This window comes from Selaginella moellendorffii, unplaced genomic scaffold (genome assembly GCF_000143415.4).
Source record: "Selaginella moellendorffii unplaced genomic scaffold, v1.0 SELMOscaffold_20, whole genome shotgun sequence".
Lineage (NCBI taxonomy): Eukaryota > Viridiplantae > Streptophyta > Lycopodiopsida > Selaginellales > Selaginellaceae > Selaginella > Selaginella moellendorffii.
Genome location: NW_003314281.1, coordinates 2,056,209 through 2,065,576, shown reverse-complemented (window position 1 = coordinate 2,065,576; position 9,368 = coordinate 2,056,209).

Here is a 9,368-nt window from a genome sequence, read left to right as displayed (position 1 = left end):
TAGCACTACACCATAGAGGTCACACACAACTTTGTGTCAAAGTTGTTTTCTTCTGGAAACACCTTTCCCATAACTTTAGCATGGCACATTTTGCCATCGATAAGATACTCTCTATTCTCATCCTTGAATCTTATGATCCCCCCCCCCCCCCATCCTTTGTGGGGTACAACACACCTCAGTCCAAATGCTTCCATCAGTCCTTTTAGGACCATCCCTTGACTCTACTTGAGTCATCCAGCAGTTTTGGACTTGGTTAATCCACCGACCCGTAAGGTCCTACTTGTGAGGCACTAGCTCACTGGAATACACTTCTTGCATTCCTGTCCTACTCAAAAGGACTATTTTCACAAGTGTTACTCCGACACTTGATTTTGTTCTCTGGGGGCAACTTTTGCCCCTTAGGACTACTTGTCCATGCGATGGGAATACCACTCATCTCTAAGTACACCCCCCAACTCCTTGGGTTGTTCCAGCATTTATTAAAGGTAGCCCCGGCTACCATTTCAAGGACTTGAGTCCTCTTCCGTATTTGACCTTCCACGGTCATTACCTTTGGTCTCACATTCATGAGCACCAACCTCAACTATATGAGGAAAACCTTGCACTGTTCCCAAGATCCCAAAATCGTTCCATTATTGACCCTTTTCTATCCACCACCTCGTCTACAAGTTCACACATGAACTGTAATGGAGAGCCATGTCTTCCCGACTTGCTACTCCTCAAGGATAGGCCCACTCCTTGGACCTTCCGATGCCAACACTAGTGGTGATATACTTGAGCACCAATAAAAGTCACACTAAGGAACAGCTCTGATACCAAATTGTAAGCGACTAAAATTTCCATTCTACTTTAGTCACTTAACCACACCTCCGACCACTTGGAGGAGTCTCATTCACAACCTCCATAAGTCCAATCCAGGACTTGGGACTTGCTAGCCCCGAGAATGGCATCCATGCCACTCAACATTTGCACTTGGTCCAAGTGCTCCACGTGTCCGATCCCATGACCGACACTCAAAGGTACCACCGACATAGCAGCCCGTTACGCTAAGGCCATGCCCAATCACCTTTGCCACACTGGTAGTCCAATACCACTTGCATCACAGTCTTGGCTCTCCAAGACTAGGCAAACCATCCATGAGTGGTCATCTCAGATCCACTCCTTAGCATCCTTAGGATGCCCACCGACAAGGAGATAGCCTTCCCCAATATCCCTCTGTCAGTCCCCACTAAGTCCCTTTCTGCCCCTGGTCGTGTTTGCCAACACTGCCACTGGATCGAGACCCACAGGCCCGACCACTAAGTCCCACAGTCCTTTGGGACTTCCTCACCACACGACTGTGTCCTTGGTCACTACCCCAGAGGACTGCTCCTCTTCCTTTCCACAGTCTGGGCCTTTGGGACAACATTTCAGAACACCGTGGCCTTACGCGAGCCACCTGGGTACTCTCCTCGCCTTCTGCCCTTGGGTGCTCTAGCCATGGGCTTAGAGCGGGTTCCGTTGAGCCACACCAGGTATCCAAGTAGGTAGTGCCACCCACACTTGGATTGGGAGCATCGCCCAGTCGATCTCCCGGGGGAACTAGAGCCGGCTCTTGAACACTTCACCAAGCTACCCCACTTGTCAGTCCGTGTTCACTCTAGTCTTGGACTTCCCAGTGGGCAGCTCATCACCCAACACTGGGTCCGGCCTTCCTGGGCCAAACTGGCCTTTCCTGGCCAAACTGGCTCCACTGCAGTCCTCCCCCTACTATACTTTTGGAGCTCACCAAACCCCCCAGGGTCTGGGAGACGAACGCTTTGGGCTTTCACCCTCTCAGGCTCCGGACTCGGACTCGGACTCGGATTCGGACTCGGACTCGGACTCGGATTCGGACTCGGACTCGGGCTCGGGCTCGGTCTTGGCCTCGGCCTCGGTCTCGGTCTCGGTCCCGATCTCGGTCTCGGTCTCGGTCTCGGTCCCGGTCTCGGTTCCGGTCTCGGTTGTAAGCCACAAATTTTTCCTTTCCAATTTGCCAGCTTACCTCGCCTATCCGACCAACTCCGCCTTGGCTTGTGCTAAGTTCCCTCGCCAAGGTTCTCGCCTATGGTGCCAGCTACTACTTGGTTTCAGCTACTTACTGCACGAGCAACGAAGTGTTAGCCATCCATCTACGGATTCCCAAATCTCTCCCAATCCCCCTCCCCGGGTTAGACTGGATTTAAGGTTCGGCTACACTCCCCGCAGGCACAAGCAGCCAAGCACACCAAGCCTCCAGATTCCTAACACCCCAAGGTACCACAAGGCTTGATCATGGGACCCTCTAAATCCCAAGCCTTGGGTGCAGCACTTGCTTCGGGACGTCGGGGCGAAACACCGTGGCCTAACGGCCCGGTATGGGTACCTCTACCCCCCCACTTCCATCCCGAAGGAAAGGCCCAAGCCCCCGGAAGGGCGAGGACCAATGAGCCACAAGGTACTCAAGTGGGGCACCACTCCACCTGAGCCGGGAGCACCGCAATCGGTTTCCCTTTCGGGAGTGGGAGCTGCTCTTGAGCACTTCCTTGGATGGCCCCTCCGGCTCCAGCCAAGTCCATGCTCACTCCCACCCAAGGCCCCTCGGTCCCAGTCCCAACCTCAAGTCGGTTTGGAAGCCCAACTGGAGAGTCCCTTCTAAACTGGTTCCTGGACCTCACTATCCCTACTATACTTTTGGAACCCCCTGCAGCCCCCCCCCCCTGGGAGACGCACGCTTTGGGCTTTCACCCCTTGACCCGTATTAGTATTTGGACTTAGTCTCTGGCTCGATCTCGGACCCGATTTCGGATCCGACTTCGGATTCGGGTTCGGACTCGATCACGGACTCGATCTCGGACCCGACCTCGGACCCGACCTCGGACTCGACCTCGGACTCGGTCTCGGACCCGATTTCGGATCCGGACTCCGTCTCGAACTCGGTCTCGAACTCGGACTCGAACTCGGTCCCCGAGTCGGTCTCGGACTCGATTCCGGACTCTATCTCGAACTCGGTCCTAGAGTCGGTCTTGGACTCGATCCTCGACTTGGTCCCATCCGATGAACTCTTTGTCATTTCGGTCAAGCTTTTTGGGGATCCTTTAGCCTACGACATCTCGGGGAGTCGGTTCCTTACAACTCCACCACCCATAGAAGAAGTTCGATGCCCACATCGAACGTCTCGTTTTATCCTACGACTTGTTGTCCATGTCTCCGGGGGCATCCCCCCACTTAGCGGTGTGCCTAAGTTAGCCTCCCCGGCCAAGAGCCCATGACAACGGAATATAGGTGTCCCTATATTCCTCACTTCACCACGCCCTAGTATAGGGTCGGGACTTGAACCCAGCCTTGCTTTACTAGGGGGTTGGGACTCGAACCCAACCTCCGTAGAATACGTCTACGGATTCGACATCCCCGCGGGGAGTCGGGCGTAGTGCCCTACGCCTGGTCGACCTATCCAACCCATGCTAATTAGCTTACCTTTGGCGCGCCTTCGGGTCCCAACATATGCCATTAGCTCAACTTTGCAAACTGATATTTTTAATTGAATTTTGCATAAGTACATAGAGTTCTGCCTTGCAGAAATTCCTCCACTAGATCTCGCGCGTTCGCTAGGTTCTCCTCCGGTTCCCATGTTGCTTCGCAGTGTGGAAATCCTTTCCACTTCACATGGAACTCTCTCACCTCGCGTCCTTGTCGCTTGCTCTTGCGCGCATTGAGGATGGCCTCGACTTCGTATTCCTCTTCCCCTTGGATAACCTCAGGTAAAGGTCTCACTTGGTCCTTGCGAAGCGGATCCTCAAAGTACGGCTTGAGTAAGTTCACGTGGAACACTGGGTGCATCTTCCCCATCTCTCGAGGAAGTCGGAGTCGGTAAGCCACTTTACCGATTCGTGCCTCAATCTCGTAAGGCCCCGCGAACCTGCTTAAGGAACTCAAGATCAATTCATTTACGGGAATACATGCATCTTTACCTTTGGGTCAACTTTCGACTGATCCCACTTGGTAGTCTGAGGTTCTTGGTGTTCAGCCACACCTTCTCCCCAGCTTGGAACTCTACATCCCGACGCTTCTGGTTCGCGTATTTGGTTTGCCTTTGTTGAGCCCGTTCCAAGGAATCCCTCACTAGATTCCAAATGCTGAGTCTTTCCGCCGTGAATGCCTCCACCGCGGGCAACTCTCCATGATACTCGGCCACGCCGAGTTCCACAGGACCTTCAATAGCTCGCCCATTGATGACTTCCCATGGACTCACCCCGATACTCGAATGTGGTGAGTTGTTATAACACATTTCCGCAAGTCCCAAATGACTTACCCAATCGGTCTGGTCTCCCGAGACATAGCATCGCAAATAATCCTCCAGCTGCCTATTCACCCTTTCCGTTTGTCCGTCTGTCAAGAAGTGTTAGTGCCAACAACTTGACTCAATACCCCATACCTGTCTGTGGGTGATAGGCTGTGCTGAATTTCAACTTGGTGCGATACTGTTCCAGGAGAGTCCTCCAGAACCTACTGGTGAAGATCTTATCTCGATCTGAGATAATCTCTTCCGGCCTTCCCCGCACTCGAACCACTTGTTCGAAGAACAGCTTCGCCACACCTTCCGCATCCACATTTCCGTTGTGGTGGGTATGAAATGTGCCATTTTCGAAAATCGGTCCACCACCACGAATATCGCATCAAACCCCTCGCTTGGGGGGAGTCCCGTGATGAAGTCCATCGTAAGACATTTCCACGGGCGATCTGGAATGGGGATGCTTTGCAACAAGCCCCCACTAGCCTTAGTCACGGCTTTTACCTGCTGACATGTTGGGCATGTCTTTACATAGTCTTGGATGTCCTTAGCCATATCTGGCCAATGGTACTTCCTTTTGAGTAAGCCCATTGTCTTGGGCACTCCGCCGTGTCCCGCAAGAGGTCCGTCATGACACTCTTCTAAGGCCACCTTCCTTAGTTCCCCTTCTGGAACATACACCCTCGTTTGCTTGTAATAGATGAGTCCGTTGCGTTCCGCATAGCCCGTTTTCTCTTCCGTTGGCAGCTCACCCCTCTGGTGAGCTTCCCGCGCCTCTAGATTCCTCAGCAACACTTCTTGTGCTAGACCATCGTTCTCATATGCTGTCCGCACATCGTCCCAGAAGGTTGCTGTTGCGCTGGATATTGCCAACCTCAAGCTCGCTTTTCGACTTAGCGCATCCGCCACGATGTTGCTCTTCCCAGGCTTGTACAGAATCTCGCAATCAAACTCAGCCAAGGCATTGGCCCACCGACCTTGTTTCCCTTTTAGGTCGGGCTGTGACAAGAAGTGTTTCGTTGCCACATTGTCCGTGTAAACCTTGAAGTGTCTCCCAAGGTAGTGTCGCCACTCCTTGAGTGCCTTGACCACCGCAAACAATTCCTTCTCGTGGGCAGGCCACTTCCGTTGAGCCTTGTCCAGCTTCTTCGAGAAGAACGCTACCGGATGGTTGTCCTGCTTCAAAACTGCGCCCAACGCAAAGTCCGAAGCATCCGTTTCTACCTCAAAGTCCTTACCAAAGTCTGGTAATGCCAATACGGGAGCCTTCCTCAACTTCCCTTTGAGGTGGACGAATGCCGCCTCGCATTCTGCTGTCCATACCATCTTCCCTTTTCCTGTTTGGTCCGTTAAGGGCAGGGCTACTCTCGAATAGTGTCTGATAAACTTTCGATAGTAGTTGCATAGCCCCAGGAACGCCCTCAACTCATGTACATTCGATGGTCGCTCCCATTCCTGGATCGCTTGGACCTTCTCCGGGTCCACCTTGAGCCCGTCCTGGCCCACCACATGCCCGAGAAACTTTACCTCTTGTTGAGCAAAGTCACATTTGCTCTCTTTAGCATACAGTTTGTGTTCCCTTAGTTTCTCAAACACCTTCGCCAAGTGTTCGGCATGCTCCTCTAGCGTCTCGCTATAGATCAGGATGTCGTCAATATAGACGACCACGAAGTGATCCAGATAGGGTACAAAGATGTGGTTCATCAACGCCGAAAACGTTGCCGGCGCATTGCAGAGCCCAAAGGGCATCACTAGAAACTCAAAGCTCCCATACCTTGTTCGACAGGTTGTCTTCTCGACATCTTCCTCAGCTACCCTGATCTGGTAGTATCCTGACCTTAGGTCAATCCTCGAGAAGTATTTTGCCTTTCCCAACCTATCGAACAGGTCCTCAATCCTTGGCAAAGGGTACTTGTTCTTCTTGGTATACTTGTTGAGCAACCGGTAATCTATGCACATGCGCATAGATCCATCTTTCTTTTTCACAAATAATACCGGCGCCCCATACGGCGACTTGCTCAACCTAATATACCCTTTGTCCACCAACTCCTCTAGTTGGCACTTGAGCTCCTTGAGTTCCTTTTCGTTCAAACGATAGGGTGGACGAACCACTGCCTCAGCGCCCTCGACCAGCTCAATCTTATGTTCTATCGGTCGTGCGGGGGGCAACCCCGCCGGTAGCTCCTCCGGCATGGTATCCTGGAATTGGTCCAACACTCGCTGGATCACTAAAGGCACTTCTCCCGTTCTTGTCTTTTTGTCACTCTTCACCGAGAGTAAGCACAAAAAGGCTGCCTTAGTCCTTTAGTGAGTTGTCCTCTCGTGGACACCAGGTTTAAGCAGGATTCTTTGGCCTTGCTTTGCCCTACCTTTAGATCCTGGGCTTCCACCCTAGATCTTCTTCCTTGGGCATTCGCCAGTACCACAAGGTTTCTACCTTGACCATGCAGGGCTACCACGAATCGATTGAACCAGTCTATTCCGAAGATCACGTCAAATCCCGCCATGTCCAACACGGTGAAATCCATGTCCACCTTCCAAGTCCCCACTTCGACTCTCGCTTGTCGAAGTACCTCATCGGTGCTTTGGCTACCTTGAACAAACTCTATAGTCCTTGGTTCGCCTAGCCGCTGCACCGTTAGTCCGGCTTGCCGGACTATGTTTGCAGCCACAAAATTATCCGAAGCACCCGTGTCAATAAGGATCTTAACAACGCTACCTCCGAGCTTCCCTCGGAGGGCTAGTAGATGTCGCGAACGACTCTCTACCAAAGTTGCTCGTGTAATGAGTAACTTTGAGTTAGGGACTGGATCACATACCTCATTTTGGACTTCACCCGACTTGATGGCCATATTGGCTCTGGCCTTCTTCGGGTAGGGACATTCCCTCGAAAAGTGTCCCGCTTCACCGCAGTTGTAGCATACGTTGTTTCCCACGCTGCTATATGACTTGACCTTCTTATCCGTGGGTTTGTCTCTTTTCGCTTGACTCCCCCACGTACTTGCTCGCTGGCCACCGGATTTGCCTTTCCGGAATCCCGAGGACTCATTCTTAGAGAAACTCTTCTTGAATTTCCCCCTGCTATATGTTCCCCTCGGTTTGGCCCCTTTGTGAAACGTGGATCCCGACCCCGTCGTGTTCCCCTTTCGCAGGTTATCGTTGAAATGCACCTTGATGGCCGCATCCAACGCTTCCTTGTAGTTGGTCGGGTTCCAGCGCATCACCTCACCGCGAGCCCAGGTTTGCAAACCTGATATAAAGGCATGGAACGCATCCATATCCCCCATGTCCGTGACAAGTATCCTCTTTGCCATGAACCCATTCACATATTCCTGGATGGTTCCAGTCTGCTTCAGCCTACTCAGCTCATCTCTCAGATGCAGAGTGGCATTCGGAGGAACGTATGTTGCGCGGATCCTCGCCTTCATCATTTCCCAAGTGGCCACCGGTCCTTCGTTGGCCTCCGTTGTTCTCCACCAAGACTTGGCATTATCTGCCAAGTATGGTTTTGCACATGGGACCTTCTCCGAGCTCGGTAATCGCAACGCTCGGAAGTAGTCCTCCATATCGTAAAACCAATCCTCCACCACCTTATAGTCGTTCACTCCCTTGAAGACCGGTGGGGGCTTCGGTTTGTACTTGGGAACTGCCTGAGGGACTGATTCCACTTCGGTCTGTTCGACCTTGTCTGGTTTTGCCTCAGTCCCTGCCGAAGGGTCCGCACCTTCTGCGCTGCCAGCATCCGCAGTCTTTCGCTTTTTCTTCCGCTTCTCGTCACGCTTTAGCTTGCGTACGAGAGTCTCTAGCAGGGCATTGGTCTGTGCCAATTGTCCTTCTAGAACATCCAATCGAGCCTTGGACGACCGAACCTCACCACCAGACTCCTGTTTGGAAGTTGCCTCACTGGAGTCCTCCTCATGCAAGGATTCCTCATCCATCGCCTCCTGTTCGACAGGAGGCTCCAGCTCTGGAGGAGGTTCCGTCTCCGCCTGGGTTCGCTTACGTCCTGCCCTTGCCATCTCCCAGCAATCCGCCTCTATCCTTCGCTAGAACTGAGGAAGAGGCTCCGATACCAAATTGTAAGCCACAAATTTTTCCTTTCCAATTTGCCAGCTTACCTCGCCTATCCGACCAACTCCGCCTTGGCTTGTGCTAAGTTCCCTCGCCAAGGTTCTCGCCTATGGTGCCAGCTCCTACTTGGTTTCAGCTACTTACTGCACGAGCAACGGAGTGTTAGCCATCCATCTACGGATTCCCAAATCTCTCCCAATCCCCCTCCCCGGGTTAGACTGGACTTAAGGTTCGGCTACACTCCCCGCAGGCACAAGCAGCCAAGCACACCAAGCCTCCAGATTCCTAACACCCCAAGGTACCACAAGGCTTGATCATGGGACCCTCTAAATCCCAAGCCTTGGGTGCAGCACTTGCTTCGGGACGTCGGGGCGAAACACCGTGGCCTAACGGCCCGGTATGGGTACCTCTACCCCCCCACTTCCATCCCGAAGGAAAGGCCCAAGCCCCCGGAAGGGCGAGGACCAATGAGCCACAAGGTACTCAAGTGGGGCACCACTCCACCTGGGCCGGGAGCACCGCAATCGGTTTCCCTTTCGGGAGTGGGAGCTGCTCTTGAGCACTTCCTTGGATGGCCCCTCCGGCACCAGCCAAGTCCATGCTCACTCCCACCCAAGGCCCCTCGGTCCCAGTCCCAACCTCAAGTCGGTTTGGAAGCCCAACTGGAGAGTCCCTTCTAAACTGGTTCCTGGACCTCACTATCCCTACTATACTTTTGGAACCCCCTGCAGCCCCCCCCCCCTGGGAGACGCACGCTTTGGGCTTTCACCCCTTGACCCGTATTAGTATTTGGACTTAGTCTCTGGCTCGATCTCGGACCCGATTTCGGATCCGACTTCGGATTCGGGTTCGGACTCGATCACGGACTCGATCTCGGACCCGACCTCGGACCCGACCTCGGACTCGACCTCGGACTCGGTCTCGGACCCGATTTCGGATCCGGACTCCGTCTCGAACTCGGTCTCGAACTCGGACTCGAACTCGGTCCCCGAGTCGGTCTCGGACTCGA